Below are 17,058 nucleotides of genomic sequence, written 5' to 3'. Positions count from 1 at the left end.
ATTGAGGTTGCACGTTCTAAGGACGCAACAATAGGTTTCTAGCAGCATAGCCCCACAGGTGTGAAGTGATTGAGCTGGCTGGGTGTGGTGTTCTCCTGCTAGCCAATCACTACCAGTCTGTTTGCAGATAAATATCCACCCTCTGCCTCGTTGGTTTGGTTTTCCTACATGTTTGCTATAGCTGATCTGTATCCTGTCTGCCTTTCTGTCTTGGGTCTGTTTCCTGACTTTCTGTCCTGTATGAGGCTTCCTGCATATCTGCATCTGTTCCTACATTTATTTTCTGTCACATTCATGTCAGTTTGTCTCCGCTCTGTCCTGCATCTGTCTGCTGCCAGTTCCGTCTGGTTCTGTCTGTCTGCCAGTTTTGTCTGTTTTTTTGGAAATCTCCTTCAGGGATAGTCAGGTGCAAGATTTCAGCACAGGGCCACCTTTTTTAAAGCGATCGCCTTGCTTACACGTAAGGTTCTGCCATTCTCCTTGCAGCTTGGGGTCAGTTGTCTTGCTAGTGTAGGGACCCACAAGACAACAAGGAGCCTTGTAGTGACTTGCGGGCTTAAGTGACTTGGCCAATCCACGAACCAATACCTCGTACTTTCATAGCCTGCACCGCTGATAAGAGTTCATCACTCAATCCTGGAAAACTAGAATTGAGCGAGGAACGAATCGTGCACAAAAACTGCATGATGTACTTGCATTTAGACACAGCGGTTGTCGCTCAAAAGATGGCTTTGAGTGAATTTTGAGCGAGAATCGCTGTGTCTAAATGGGTCTTAAGTAGTGGGTCCCAACATGGGGAGGGGGATTTTTGATGATGATAAGATATGTGACTAGCCTTATAGGCTGCTATGGGTTCATTTGCTGTCCGTAAAATACACAGACAGCACACGGACAAAATATGTAGCAGTTGGAATAAGGCCTCACAAAATCTCTTCCTCTGAAAGAATGTTCCAAAATCATTTATCTGTCACCTGGTGTCATTGAACATGTACGGACAGTTTTAGGACGTTGATGAACATTGGATTTGACTGCATAGCTACACAGCAAACCTCATCTCCCTAATCTGCAGTTCCTTATTTTAACATATGTTAAAGCAAATACCATCAACAGAGGGCCTGTGAAGCAATGGTAATGAATAGTAAATGAATTCCTTGATTTCCAACTGCTAATTAATTAATAGATAAGAGTGAGGTGCTAGTCATAGACAATCTCATTCAGAGCTCATTCCGACAAGCTTGGCTTTAGCGCAGTATAGGCGCGTGAAAAGATTGTGGCTATACTGTACTAAAGATCGCGTGAACAAGTGATTTCCAGCTATTAAGTCTCGAGCTTAATTACCAGTGAAATTGCCTGTTCACACAATTGGGAGCTGTGTGTTATCCAACTCCCATAGGAGTCTATGGAAACTCCTGCGCAGCTCGCACCAAAACTAGGTCAAGTCCTATCTTTTCATGCACAAAGGACTTTAGATGCGCGCATTGAAGTTGCATGTCCTATCTTTGTTAGGTATGAGTATTTTGCTCGTCTAAAATTCCTTCATGTGGACATGTCTATAGGAAACCATTGTTTCTAATAGACGCAATCTTTTCACGCACCTATAATGCATAAAAACCACGCTCATGTGAATGAGGCCTCATGGCTTTCCAGAAAATACCTCATCATTGTACAAATCTACTAGATATCATCGAACATAGATAGGAATCAGCTCCATGCAATGAATGGGACTGACCTGAAGTAACAGACATGCAAAAAAGTGGTGCTTTTTCTGGAGAAAAACAACCATGTTTGTTAAATTTTACAAGACCTATCTTTTGCCGCAGTGTGAAAATTTGGCGACTAAAATGCACATGTGAATGAATGCACTGGAATCCAATGCTTCGCATGGTCTCAATTTTCGGCTGACATTTTATCGCGGTTAAAACCGCTCATGTGAATAAGGCCTCAGGGTTAAAATTTTGGAAAGCTTGAAAAACTTTGAAAAGCTTCATTACATACTATAGGAGTACAAAAACATCTGGTAGGTTGATCCAGGGATTAGTCTGACTGCCATTATGGAGTCGGAAAGGAATTTTCTGCCAAAAGGGCTAATTGGCTTCTGCCTCTGTTTTTTTTTTGCCTTCCTCTGGATCAACAAGGAGGTTTTAACAGGCGGAACTAGATGGACATTGTCTTCATTCAGCCTAACATACTATGTTACTATGTTACTTTTGCATGGAATTACTGCAGTGCCTGTGCTTTCACACAGGAGTGATAGTCATTCAGTGAATGGAGACTTTAGATCTCTTCCAGCCACCTGCTTCCATTCACTGTGAACAGGCAGTCATTCATAGACTGCCTGTTTATACTGAGCAAAAATGAACTGAAACGAAGCGACTAGCAACTAATGAGCCATTTCTCACTCAGTACCCTGTCAGGTTCCACATTTACAACTATTGCTTAAAACAACTAATTTGAGCTATTTTTTGGCCAATAGTTGTCCCCTGTAAAAGTACCCTGACACCACATTCACTCTGAATCGCAGTTACCAATTATCTGTTACTTATAGCTGTCTAGTAGAAGTTAGATAATAAGATCACATAACTAATTGTTTCCTATGGATTAGTGCAAATAGGGCACATATATGCATTGCTCGTAAATGAGCACTATGGAATGTATGGCTTCCAAGGTTCAAGACAGCCTTGCAGCAGCTTCTCCTGAGCGGTACTTCTGCTTATACCTAATTACAGCAGAAGCTGTGCTCATTAACTCCTCTCATCTGGCTCACTGCTCAGCTAAATATTCTGTAAATGAGCTGACAATTATGGCAGTATTACCACCACTAGCTCTGCTCCCAGCTACAAGGCTGCCTTGGATGCTGCAACTGCCGGTATTATCAGGTTAGGAGTTTTGTAAACATATTGAAGCACTTAATTGGAGAACTATTAAACCCTGAAAATAGTTCAGTAACACATGGAGGTTAGTTTCCCACATCAGTTGTTACCTGCTTAGAGACTGTCTACGGTGCACTATGCATTCACAGACAATATTGGCGTGAGCTTTATGGGCGAGCATACAGTATGTCACCAGATAGGAAGCTTCATTTTAGGGAATGGGAAAATGCCCTACTTGGATGGTTTCAAACACAATGCTTTTTTAGGAAAAAAAAACTGTTTTTTGTGGCTGTTTCCCCATTAACCTCTCTTTAAAGGGGTTTTGTCATTAGAAAAAATTCAATACTTACCTATTTCTCCCCAGGCAGTCTACTTACCTCATCTTCTTCTCACCTATCTTCTCCTGGCTCCTGCAGTTCCCCGATTTACCTCACCGCAAGCCGGGCAGATCCTATTCTTCCTGTTATGTAGCATGCATTCTCAGCATTCTCCTTCCTGCAGGTCAGTGTACGCTACATCACTAGTGACATAGCGTTCACTGCCTAACAGGAAATGCCAAATCCTATGCTGGGCTATTGCCGAGACTGCGTATGCACGGTGTCTTGCTGCAAGTGTTCATGTACTATCGCCGCGAGACACCGCGCATGCTCAGTCGAAGCAATTGCCCGGCATAAGATTCGGAATTTCCTGTTAGGCAGTGATGTTACATCACTAGTGACATAGTGTACACTGGCCTGCAGGTAGCAGAATGCCGCGAATGTACGTTACGTCACAGGAAGAAGAGGATCCGTCCAACCGGAGGTGACGTGACATGGGGGACTGGAGGAGCCAGAAGAAGATCGGTGAGGAGAAGATGCAGTAAGAAGACTGCCTGGGGAGAAATAGGTGAGTATTGATTTTTCTTTTCTAATGACAGGACCCCTTTAAGAATGGTTTTGCATAGTGATTTTTTTCTAAATGTCACTGATGCAGTTTTTTAAGCCAAAGCAAGAAGAGGATTTAAATATAAAAGACAGACTTCTATTTCTCTTTCCTGCTGGATTCACTTCTATCTATGACTCAAAAAATTTCATCAAGGACTACAGTAAAATTTTTCCAAAAAATGTTGTGTGAAACCACCCTTAGGCCTCATTCAGATAGAAATATACAGGTTGTGCCTCAGAATCTCGGGCATAAGTCACATCGGACAACACAAGGACATCCTTCTGTCTGCTCCCTGCTCTGCAGGGATAAAGGACATTGCATGTCCTATCTTCATCCGTAATCCTGAAAATAGGACATGCAGCAATTTTTTTTTTTACACGGACCATTGGCTCCAGGTTCCCTTGGCTGTGCACTGAGCATGTGCATATAAATACCCCATAACTGTTGCACCTTCATGTACATGCAAAGTCTTTTCTGTAGACTACAAAAGTGTTTCATCGCCAGAAGATATTCATTTAACTTAAACCAAAAATGAGTAAATTAGGTAAAATTTGTCAAAATGTAATGCATTGCACTTTGGAATGATGAGGCTTTACCCTACAAAGTCTACTAATTTTATCAAAGTGGCAAAAAAAGAAAGAATAAAAAGAGACTGAAATCAGAAGGATTTATTTTTTTTATATTTTGGATCCAGGATATGAATCAAAACAGTGAAATATCTCTTGCTCGTTGTAATGAATTTACAGAACATTTGAAGGACAAGTGGCTTTTATATGAAATGCATTAGTGACTGATTGTTGGACAATGTAACTATGAAAAAAACGCAACAAATGAATGGATTACAGAGAGGTAAATAAGCAAAAGCCAAGAGATAGATTCATGTCAAATGTAAAGCTAAGAACTAATAGAACAAAGAGCACAGAATGGAATAAACAGAATATGTAGGTGCCCATCATTTGGCTTACAAAAAACCAAATGATAGGCACCTAATCTGCACCTAATGGCGGGCCTAATCTGTAAATAGAAGCAGTAATACACTCCTACAAAGGAATTCGAGGAAGGCTTGAGAGCCTCCTTTTTTCTGATCACTTTAGTCTAAGCAATCACAGGCAACCAATATTTTTAGGAAAAAATTGGAAAACATGAAATAAATAATAAAGATGATGTTATATCTGTATTTCAGTGTGAGGAACTTTTCAGCTCTCCAGCGCTGCTTTTTATCTCTACCAGCTTCAAAGACACATTTAGGCACATAACAGGACCAGTAAAGATGCTGGGCAGCGTATTCGCAGAGAATTTTGTATTTTGGCCAATCAAAATAAGAGGTGGATTAGTTAGCTCTACCCCATGCTGGCCTCAGTGTCAGTTACAGATGGATGTTTCTACCCTGTTTTGGTGTTTGTTTACGATAGACTCAACCTTCTCGACTCTTCTTTGGATTCTCCAAGGTAGAGCATATTGACTCTCCTTAACCTCTATTACCCAACCCCTGGCTTTTAGGTTTATGCCTCTTCACAATACTGCATCCTGATGCTGCCTAACCTATATTTCCAGACTTGCTCAACTTTCCTCCCATTTGTGCCACAGCAGCCAATGTACCCTAGCTGTATCTTTTTCTATTTTAGTTTAATATTATCCAGGAAATTAAACACAAGGCCAGTTTAGAGCACCTAAATGAAGTAATCCTCATTTCCAGTAGCGGAAAGAAGCCGTAGCATCACATTCGCATTTGCGTTGTTTTCACTATAATCTTGCATTGCAAACAAGAATTGGCAATATCGCCCTTTGTTTTCAATGGGACCGGCGGCAGCAGCACTAGCCCCATTAAAAACATAGGGAGAACATTGCGCTCCCGTGACACAACTGTGGCAAGTCCATGATGCCTTCCCATTTCTTTCAATGGGGCCGGCACTGCTGTGGCCCCATTGAAAGCAGTGGGTTTGCAGCGATGATTTTCAGGGAAGGGCTTGAAATATAAGCCCTTCCCTAAAAATCATAGCAAGCTGTAAAAAAAAAGGTAAAAAAAAAAAAGACTAACTCACCTAGAAGAGCCATCCGGCTCTTCTCTCCAGCCCCAGCAGTCTTCTTCTCTGTTGTGCAGGATTGAAAAATCCCTGTCTCCAGAAAGCGCTGCCTCTAATTGGCTGTGGCCAATCAGAGGCAGTGCACAGCTGTCATTGAATGACAGCTGAGTACTGCGTCTGATTGGCTGAGCGCTCAGCCAATAATTTAATGACGGCTGGGCACTGCCTCTAATTGGCCACAGGCCTCAGCCAACTATAGGCAGCGCTTTCTGGAGGCGGGGATTTTTCAATCCCTGGCCTCCAGAACAGAGGAGAACACTGCTGGGGCTGGAGAGAAGAGCCAGACGGCTCTTCTAGGTGAGTTAATTTTTTTGTTTTTACTTTTTTTTACAGCTTGCTATGATTTTTAGGGAAGGGCTTATATTTCAAGCCCTTACCCGAAAATCATCGCTGCAAACCCACTGCAAACGGCACTGCTGCAGCCGCATTAAAAGAAATGGGAAAGCATCACAGACTTCTGCCACAGCTGTGTCAGGGGAGCGCAATGTTCTCCCTATGTTTTCAATGGGGCTAGCGTTGCTCCCGCTGGCCCCATTGAAAACAATGGGCGATATCGCCTATTCTTCTTTGCGATGCGAGATTACAGTGAAAATATCGCAAATGAGAATGAAACTATTCAAAATCATTGGTTTCATTATCATGCGTTTTCACTCATTCTTGTATCGCAAGCGTATCGCATAGCAAGTGGGTGTCCACCCTAATTTGAACACGTGAGTAGCATTTACTGTGAAATGTAAAATGATGGTAATTACAATCACAATAACTTGGACAAGCTCACTTAGCCTCAAAAAATTACAGACAAATCTATTTTTTTCTCCATACACTTGAAAAGTCTCCTATTTTTGCTAAATATCCATGAATTTACAGACACGGGGCAATCTTGATGGCAAAACAAGTGGTGATGACCACATGAATGACTAAAATGATGTGTACATTAACAGAAAGATTAAATTTGTTGTCCAAGACTTTTATTATGATAGGTAATCAAAAGTTGATCAGCGGGGAGGTTTGACACTTGGGAAAGCGCTATCTGTACAGCAGTGGTACACTACGGTATTGCAGTGCAGTGTTTACAGCGCTGTGTGCTTCAGTGGACAGGGGTCAGGTTGGACATCGATCTCTGAAAAAAACAATGCTTTATTGTCAAGTAGATTCCTACTACTGCTTTTGATTTTGGATTGAAATCTTCATCAGGTGCAAACTTCACATGGCTTCAAACAGCGTGTTAGAAATGCTAAGAGGTGCCATCTGACAAGAGGCTTCCATCTGCCACGATCAGACAAAAGCAGCGAACGAAAGCCACATGTCAGACGGCACCTCTTAGCACTTCTAACAACTTGTTTAGTTGAAGTTTGTACCTGATGAACATTTCGACTTGCATGCAAAAGTGCTGAGCATACTTTTTACTATGTCCTACCAGCCTTACACTTGTGTATGTAGTCTACCACGCTTTTCTGTCCTACAAAAAAAAACATATGTACAACGTATACTTTTTTTACTCTACAGTCAATAGGAAACATATGGAAATGTAAAGTTGTACGTTTCCTTATGTTTAGTACACATATTTTTTGTTCTCAAATGCCTAAAAAAAAATTACAAAACTTTATTCCAAAGACAGACTTTACAATGAAAACCATATACTGTATCATTTTAATGTAAAAACAGACACAAACTGATGAAAACATGGCTATATGTTCAAAAAGTACACGTATACTTAAAGGAAAGGGGTGTTCCCATATTTATTTTACCGTCTGTGCATCTTCTATGACTGGCTACTTTCTGGTTTCCTGTGGGAGGGACCTCACCGTATGATTGACAGCCTGAATTTGCACACTTTTGCTGCTCTTGTATAAGCTGCAGGCATAGCATCGTCACCATAAAAACCTCACTTGGTTCATACAACTGTAGTAGTTGTTTGTACTTACCCATCTTCTCCCCCAGAGATCTATTGCTGCAGCTCTGTGGTCCTCTCGGTCTTTGTTTTAGTATGGCTACCGCCTGACCACTGTAGCCAGTCAGGTACTGTTCCCCTGGTGTCACGGGTTGAGGTGCGAAAACACAAGATGCAATATATGATGCAGCAGGGCATCATCTGATCAGTCAGTTCCCAGTGAGCATGCTCAGTTTTGTTGCCCCAAAATCAAGCAAAGATTATGATCTTGGTACAATTTTTGATACATTTTTCACATCAGTCTGTATGGCAACATTGGGGTGAGTCCCTTAAACTGGCATCACTGCTCAGATGCTAGGAGCTATCATGCCAGGAGAATAGCAACTAAGCGCTGTGACTTCTGATGGGCAGCAGTGGTCAGGTGGTAGAGATTTCAAAAGAAAGACCACAGGGCTGCAGCACTGGATTGCTGGGGGAGAGGAGGGTAAGTATAGCTGCTTTTTTTATTGTAGCAGATTTGAACGAATTTTTAAAAAAATTATATAACACTCAGACAACCCCTTTAAGGGGTTATTCCCATCTCAGGAATCCTATTTCACTGTGTTTGAAATCGCAAAAAATAGCTATTTCAAAAATGCTCCGTTCTCCAGATATTGCAGATATTGTTTTCTGTGCTCTCTGGTTGTTTACTGCTGTGGAATCCAACTAAATCTTCTATGGAAAGAAATAACAGAGCACAATGGTAGTTGGTGACTTGGCCAGGAGATAGTGTGCATGCGCTCCTGAGATCCTGCCACCAGATTTACATGAAAGAAGTGCACAAGCATCATCTACTCTGCCCCCCTTTGCTATTTCTTTCTATAGGAGAGGTTGCCTGTTTCCCAATGGACAGTAAACAACCAGAGATACAGGAATCAGTAGCTGCAATATCTGGAGAAGGGAGCATTTTGGAAATAAACATCTTATAAGGGTGCATTGTTTTGTGATTTTGAACACGTTGAAATAGGATTCCAAAGATGGGAGTATCCCTTTAAACAAAATCAGTACTGATGAGTGAACTTCTCTAAACTGATGCTATAAAACACACACAAGAACATATCTGTATTTGCAAACATTGATGGACGTGAAGCAGATATTTAGCCTCTGGTTTTGTACACATACAGCTGTAACTCAAATATATCCACAAAAAAGTGGTGCAAAAACATAGTAAGTAGAGTAAAGGCTGCATACATTATTGGAAAATCGATCCGTGTTTTGCAGTTTTTCAGTTATGTTGCCGTTTACACAACTCACAAAGTGGTATCATGGATTTCCTTTAAGGGCTTTTCAAACTCTTTCTAACTAAGCTTTGAAAATGTAATTAAAATGGAAATGTCAATGCTGTACAGTTAGGTTAAGTATAATACTTTTAACTACATTGATTTTACTATTACTGTAATGGTTTCTCCAAATAACAAGTAACAAATTAGCACAAGCCCCTGCGCCTGCCAAACTCAACGAAATACAACTTTTGATGACTTATATGACCATCCACTTGTATGCCATAAGACCAGTATATATTTCTGACCCTTGAGTTAAAAGCCACTCAGTCTTCCAGCAGTGAGTCAAACCCTCCCACAGTCCAAAAATGGGTATTGCCTTTTAAAGCAGCTATCTGGGACTACAAAATTGATACCTTATTTTAATCTCAGTTCAGTAGAGGTCCAAATCCAGTTACTCTAATAGATCAACTAACTCAAAGAGTCACATCTCCTTCGCTGATCATAGGGTGTTGAGCGTGAGACTCACACCAATCTGATTTTGATGACCTATCCTAAGAATTAATGCTGAGTGAACTTTTGAACTGAACAGAAACTTCATTAATACCCTAAACTGCTGTAGAACATTGTCTAAGAGCCACAAAAGCCCCGTATAACACAGGTCAACTAGGAGTGTATCTAAGTAATTTTGAGCTGTTATAAGGCAAAGTTAATGAAGAAAAAGAAGAGGAAGAAGAAGAGAAAGAAGAAGATTAGAAAGAGGAAGAACTGTTTGCAAGGCATTATGGGCTACCCTGACATTATCTGATCCTTCCTCCTTCTCCTTTCTGCCATGTGGCAGATGCCATTGTAGTGGATTTGGCTGAGAAGAACAGCCCAAGGTTTAGGTTCATGCCAAGCTGAACTTACAGCAAAGTTCAACCCCAAACAGGGTTTGACTGTCTTGGTGTTCTCAATAGTAGTAAAGAGAAGCCATCTTTTTCGTAGTTCTGGTAAACCCCTTTAAAGAGGATCTGTCAATATTCCTCTCCATGTTTGTAAAGACTTGTATTCCCCATTACAATTCTGAAGAATCTTTTATATTAAGGCTACCTGTCCACGGGTTTCGCGATGAATCTATCATTTATGATAGGTTCATCACAAATCGCAGCATGCTGTGATTTTTATACACGAGCAGAAAATTGCGGCGGATTTCCGCTCCTGTACATCTGGCTGCGCTTTCCATAGTTATCCTATGGAAAGCGTTCATTACGTTACTCGCATGCGGATTATCGCCACGGATAACGCAATTCTATATCACCCATGGACAGGAGGCCTAACTGTGCATTGTGAATTTCCTCCTGGGAATTTATTAACAAAAAGACAATTCAGTTTTCTCTTGTCAATAGAGTAAAAGGATGTGTCCCTGACTCCCTAAACATTAAACCAGATAATTTTGTAAATATTATACCTTTTAATGGCTAAGAGAAAAGAATTATGTTACAGGAAGCTTTCGAATCCATCCACGATTCTTCATCAGGCTTCTAACCAAACAGGTCAAAAGGGTCATTTTGCACAATATGAGCTCTCTTTTTTTTTTTACAAAAACACTTTACGTAGTGTGGCGCCACATTCCAGGACCAGAGCATTTTTAATTTTCTGTTGACAGAACTGTATGTGGTCTTTTTTTTATGAGACAACTTTAGGTTTTATTGCTACCATTTTACATACGACTTTTTGATTGCAGCTAGATGAACAGAGAACAGCTACTTTGGCATTTTCTTTTTTAGTTTTTTTTCCCTTTTTAATGGAATTCCCTGTACTGTATAAATAATGTATTACTCTATAGTACGGATTGTTACAGATATGGTGATACCAATCATTTTTGTTTTTTAATAATATTTAAAGCCATGTGTAAGGGCAAAAAATGTATTTACATTTTTTTTGTAAAAACATTTAGATGACAAAGTCAGCAATGACTGTACCATTTGCATGGTTGCAGAGTTAAATGTTGTAGAGCGGTAAATAGATTAGCAAGTGCTAATTTTTTTACTCTTTTTCTTGAAAAAAATTACATATTTAGCAATCAGAAAACAAATATGCTCTCTTATTGATGCCGGAATGATATATAGGAGGATCACATATCTTCTGTGCTGTTACTGGTCTCCCCTCCCCTCTGCTCTGCACTGCACACTGAACAGAAACAGCAGAAAGTTCAATATTCTCAACCCCAATTTAATCAGCCATAGTTCTGGTTCTATCATAGCTATACACGCACTTTTTATTTACTTTAACCCATTAGTGACCAAGCCTGTTTGCGCCTTAATGACCAGGCCAAATTTTGCAAATCTGGCATGTGTCACTTTAACATGGAAAAACACCAGAAAGGTTTTGCATATCCAAGCGATTCTGACATTGTTTTTTCGCCACATGTTGTGCTTCATTTAGGCGGAAAAAATAGACCGATAGAAATTGTGTTTATTTATTAAAAGCGCCAAAATTGGGAAAATTTTGAAAAAATCGTCATTTTTTCACATTTCCAACTGCAATATCTTAAATATGTGCAAACATAATATAGAAATTTTTGCTAAGATTTATATTTCCACCCGTTTACTTTATTTTGGGCGCACATTGGAAAAACTTTTGTTTTTTTTTAACTATTTAGGAGACGTACAAATTTAACATTACTTTTTAGCATTTTGAGGAACACTTTGTTTTCCTATACCAAGCCGAGATTGGAAAGGCTCATGAGTGTCAGAATAATAGATACCCCCCCAAATGACCTCATTTTAAAAACTACACCCCTTAATGTATTCACTGAGGGGTGTCATGAGTATTTTGACCCCACAGTTTTTTTTCAGGAATTAATTCAATTTAGAGGAGAAAAAGTAAAATTTCATATTTTTGCAAATCTGTCATTTTAAAGACATATTTTTTTCCTATAGTTTACATGAAAATCAGGATTTACACCCCAAAATTGATACCCCTATTTCTCCCGTGTTCAGAAATATACCCATTGTGGCCCTATTGTTATATCTGAGTCCACAACGGGGCCCAAAATGAAAGGAGTAGTCAGTGTCTTTCAAAACAGAAATTTTGCTTGAAGTCCTTTTAGGCCCCATAGCACACATGTAGAGTTCTTGAGCGCCCAAAACCATAGAAAACCCCCACAAATGACCCCATTTTGAAAACTAGACCCCTTAAGGAATTTATCTAGGGGTGTACTGCATATTTTGACCCCACAGTTTTTGAATGAATTCAAACCAAGCAAAAGGAAAAAATTGTGATTTTCGTTTTTTTGGCAATTCTGTCATTTTAAAAACAGCTTTTTTTGTACAGCACACATATGAAGGAAGACTTGCACCCAAAAATGGATACCCCTGTTTGTCCCGTGTTCAGAGACATACCCATTGTGGCCCTAATCTTATGTCTGGATACACAACGGAGCCCAAAATGAAAGGAGCGACCGGTGGCTTTCGGAACACAAATTTTGCTTGAAGTCCTTTTAGGCCCCATTGCCCACTTGTAGAGTTCTTGAGCGCCCAAAACCATAGAGAACCCCCACAAATGACCCCATTTTGAAAACTAGACTCCTTAACGAATTTATCTAGGGGTGTACTGCGCATTTTGACCCCACAGTTTTTGAATAAATTCAAGCAAAGCAAAAGGAAAAAATTTGGATTTATGTTTTTTTGGCAATTCTGTCATTTTAAAAACAGCTTTTTTTGTACAGCACACATATGAAGGAAGACCTACACCCCAAAATGGATACCCCTGTTTGTGCTGTTTTCAGAAATATACCCATTGTGGCCCTAATCTTATGTCCGCATGCACAACGGGGCCCAAAATAAAAGGAGTAATCGGTGGCTTTCAGAACATAGATTTTGCTTGAAGTCCTTTTAGGCCCCATTGCCCACTTGTAGAGTTCTTGAGCGCCCAAAACCATATAGAACCCCCACAAATGACCCCATTTTGAAAACTAGACCCCTTAACGAATTTATCTAGGGATGTACTGCATATTTTGACCCCACAGTTTTTGAATAAATTCAAGCAAAGCAAAAGAAAAAAAATAGGATTTTCATTTTTTGGGCTATTGTGTCAATTTAAAAACAGGTTTTTTTGTACAGCACACATATAAATGAAGGCTTTCACCCCAAAATGGATACCCCTGTTTGTCCCGTGTTCAGAAACATACCCATTGTGGCCCTAATAGACTTACAGGACCCATGGCTAGGCCTACAATGAAAGGAATACCCGTTGGATTTCAGGGTACCACTGAATAAATTTCAGGCCCCATTGCCCACTTGTAGAGCCATTGAGCGGCCAAAACTATAAAGAACCCCCTCAAATGACCCCATTTTGAAAACTAGACCCCTTAACGAATTCATCTAGGGGTGTACTGCATATTTTGACCCCACAGTATTTGAATGAATCTAAGCAAAGCAGAAGGAAAAAGTTACGATTTTCAATTTTTTTGGCAATTTTTTCAATTTAAAAACAGTTTTTTTGTACAGTGCACATAGGAATGAAGATGTTCACCCCAAAATGGATACCCCCTTTTGTCCCGAGTTCAGAAACATACCCATTGTGGCCCTAATCTACTTACAGGACGCATGGCAAGGCCTATAAAGGACGGAACACCTGTTGGATTTTAGGGCACAACTGAATAAATTCCAGGCCCCATTGCTTATTTGTACAGAATAAAGATTGACTCCCTAAAAATTCCCCCCCTCCCCCTCCACGCCCTTTTTGGCTTTCGCAAATCTTAGATAAAAGTAAAAATGTGAACTGTGTAGTATTTCCGAAGACAGGGGTAATTACGGAGGCTGGTTGGAATGGGCCCATGGGGCAATAAAACCGGGTATCCCCCCCCCCTACTCTCATGCTTTTTGGGGGTATTTCATGACCTCAGTGGCGGGTATGGGGTGTAAAAAGTGGCGTTCCGTGAGTCTCCGTAAGCTTGATGAGGTGCGGCGGTCTCACACAGAAGGCGCTCAACAAGGTGCTCCTGGAACTGCAGGAAAGCGAGCGTTCCCGGGGCTTCTTGTAAAATACGTATCACAGGTAGCGGTCTGAATAACGCCGGGCTCACGCGGGTGCAGGCGGAATCCGCTTGCGGAGGCCCGCAGCAGATCCCATCTGTGAGCCCGGCTGTGACCCTGCGTACGGCTGCGTAATGTACTGCGCATAACTGCCTACTCACACAGGCGGTCATGCACAATACACCTTTTTTTTGTTTGTATTTCCCGCACCATCGCTTAGCGATGACGCGGGTACCCGCAGCCCGTATACAATGTAGTTGTGTATGGGCTGCGGGTATATCCGCGACCATGGAGCACAATGGGCTCTATGTTGCCGATATCCGCAGTAAAATAGAACCTGCTGCGTTCTCTTTTCTGCGAGTGGATTACGCAATTCCGACCCGCTAATGTGAGCGGAATTGTGTAATCCAATGCGATTGATCTGCATAATACCACGGATCAGACGCATGCGGAATCCGTCATTCCTATCCGGTCATGTGAGACCGACCTAAGGTAGATCGCTACCTTTTTATCATGTGACTGGGGACCGCTCAACGAGGCCACCCGTCACTGCTCCAGGCTCTCTGTGACCGTTGGTCGCTGGGAGCAAGGAGATTTTAAATTTCCTGGGCTCCCCGCCTCCTGCGCATGTGTCCGGCTTTTTGCCGGCAATCGCATGTGCAGAAGAATCCTGGAAGGTCCACGGAGGAAGATCGCGTCGGGATTCAAATACGCAGGCCTCCGGTAAAAAGTTTCATCTCCTCTCACCGATCGCATCAGTGAGGGGAGATGAAACTTCAAATTTTTTTTTTACTGTTACGTGATCGCCATTATTGGATAATGGCGAACACGTGACCAGGAACCGCTCACCGCGGACCCCCATTAAATCTCCATGCTCTTGGCTACGTTTTGTAGCCAGGAGCAGGGAGAATTTAAATTATCCTGGCAATCCACAGCTTTTGCGCATGCGCCCGCCATTTTGGCGACGGGCGCGTGTGCAGAAGCTGTGGTAAGGTCCGCGGATAAATCTGGGGGCCTTAGGTATGTACTTTCATCCTCCCTCACGGATATGATCCATGAGGGGAGATGAAACGTACGCTTTTTAAACTTTTAAAAACTTTTTTTTTACTTTTTTTTTTTTTACTTTTTTCTCACTTTACATGATCACTGTCATCCATTGGATGACAGTGATCATGTCCCCGGTATAATCTCTCTGCTCCTAGCTACACATGGCAGCCAGGAGCAGAGGGATTTTAAATTTCCCGGGGCTCGAGCCCGTCTGTGCACGCGCCCGATGTCAATCATCGGGCGCGCATGCGCAGACGGGGATTCGGGTCCCGGGACATCGGGACACCGCTGAGGACTGGGGGTGAGTATTTTCACCTCCCCTCATGGATCCGATCCATGAGGGGAGGTGAAACTGACTTTTTAAAAACTTTTTCGCGATCGCCGCTAACCATTGGATAACGGCGATCGCGGTACCGGGGACCGCTCACCGCAGTCCCCGCTGACATCTCCTGCCTCCCGGCTACCTACAGGAGCCGGGAGCCAGGAGATTTTAAATCTCCCGCGCCGCCGGGCCTTCTGCGCATGCGGCTGACGTAATGCCGCCTGGCGCGCATGCGCAGAAGACCGGCTTCGGGCCCCGAAGCGGCAGGAGAGCGGGGAGCAGCGTGCCAGACCTCGGTGAGTAATTTCAGCTGCTCCGATGGATCCGATCCATCAGAGCAGCTGAATCTTTAACTTTTTGGGCACTTTTATTTACTTTTTTTGCGATCGGCGCTATCCATTGCATAGCGCCGATCGCAATGCCGGGGGGGGCTCCGAACAGCCCGGGATGACAGCTCCATGCTGTCAGCTACCTGCGGACACCGACAGCATGGAGCTGTCACGTCCACAGCCCGAGGGGCACTATTCTCTGCAGGAAGCATGTTTTTACGTCCTCAGAGAATAGAGCCCACTTCGGGAGGACGTAAAAACACTATGGGCTGGTCGTTAAGGGGTTAAATGCCAAGAGTCTTGGCTTTAAAAGGACACCAAAAGGATGTTGATAGTCTGGAACAAATTGGAGCAACAACCATTTGAATTAGAACTAGCTCAGTTTGTCCAAAACTGTAATGTCCTTTTCCTACAGAACCAACTGAGCTTGTCCTAAACTGTTAAAGGGGGGTTAAAGGGGTTTTCCAGGGAAATACTATTCATAACCTATCATCAGGATCGGACTGATCAGCGGTTAGCACCGCAAATACACAGAGGGCGGAGCGGAAATCTCCACTCCGACCTCTGTGTAGTGGCCAATGGTTGTAACTGCAGGCACGGTTACCATTAATTTCAATGAGAGCCCACTACATGGGAGGTCGACGAGGAGACTTCCGCTCCAAATACACAGAGGTCAGAATGGAAGCCTCCGTTCCAACCTCCGTTCCAACCTCCGTATAGTGGCCGGCGCTTGTAACTGCAGGCACGGTTCCCAATGAAATCAATGGGAGCCGTGCCCGCAGTTACAAGCATCGGCCACTACACAGAGGTCGGCGCAGAGGCTTCCGCTCTAATCTCCGTGTATTTGCAGTGCTGATAGCATGCATCTGCTCAACTGATCGGCTTGGGGCCCGAGCAACGGACCCCGGCCTATTAACTATTGATGACCTAACCTGATGATAGATCATCAATAGTATTTTACTAGAAAACCGCTTTAAGCTTGGTCGATGTGAAGCTTTGTTGAAAGCACAACCTGATAGATTGCCTGATAGTTGTAAGCTGAAATCACATAATGCTGAATATATCAAATTATTATAAATTCATCAAGTGATTGCATTTTTATACATTCAAGTAGTGGAAATAAATAAATTGTTAAGTAAATGTTAATAAAGTCTACTTTAAAAAATATGTAGTAAAACAAAGTGATTTCCTCCTTAAAAGGTGGTTTTAGTTTGTTAAAGTATAAAAAGACATACAGACACTCGTTTATGATATTGATGCTAACTTATTATATTAAGCATTATAGAAAAAAAAACAAACACAAAATTACTT

This window comes from Eleutherodactylus coqui, chromosome 6 (assembly GCF_035609145.1).
Source record: "Eleutherodactylus coqui strain aEleCoq1 chromosome 6, aEleCoq1.hap1, whole genome shotgun sequence".
Lineage (NCBI taxonomy): Eukaryota > Metazoa > Chordata > Amphibia > Anura > Eleutherodactylidae > Eleutherodactylus > Eleutherodactylus coqui.
Note: the sequence above shows the minus strand (reverse complement) of the source record.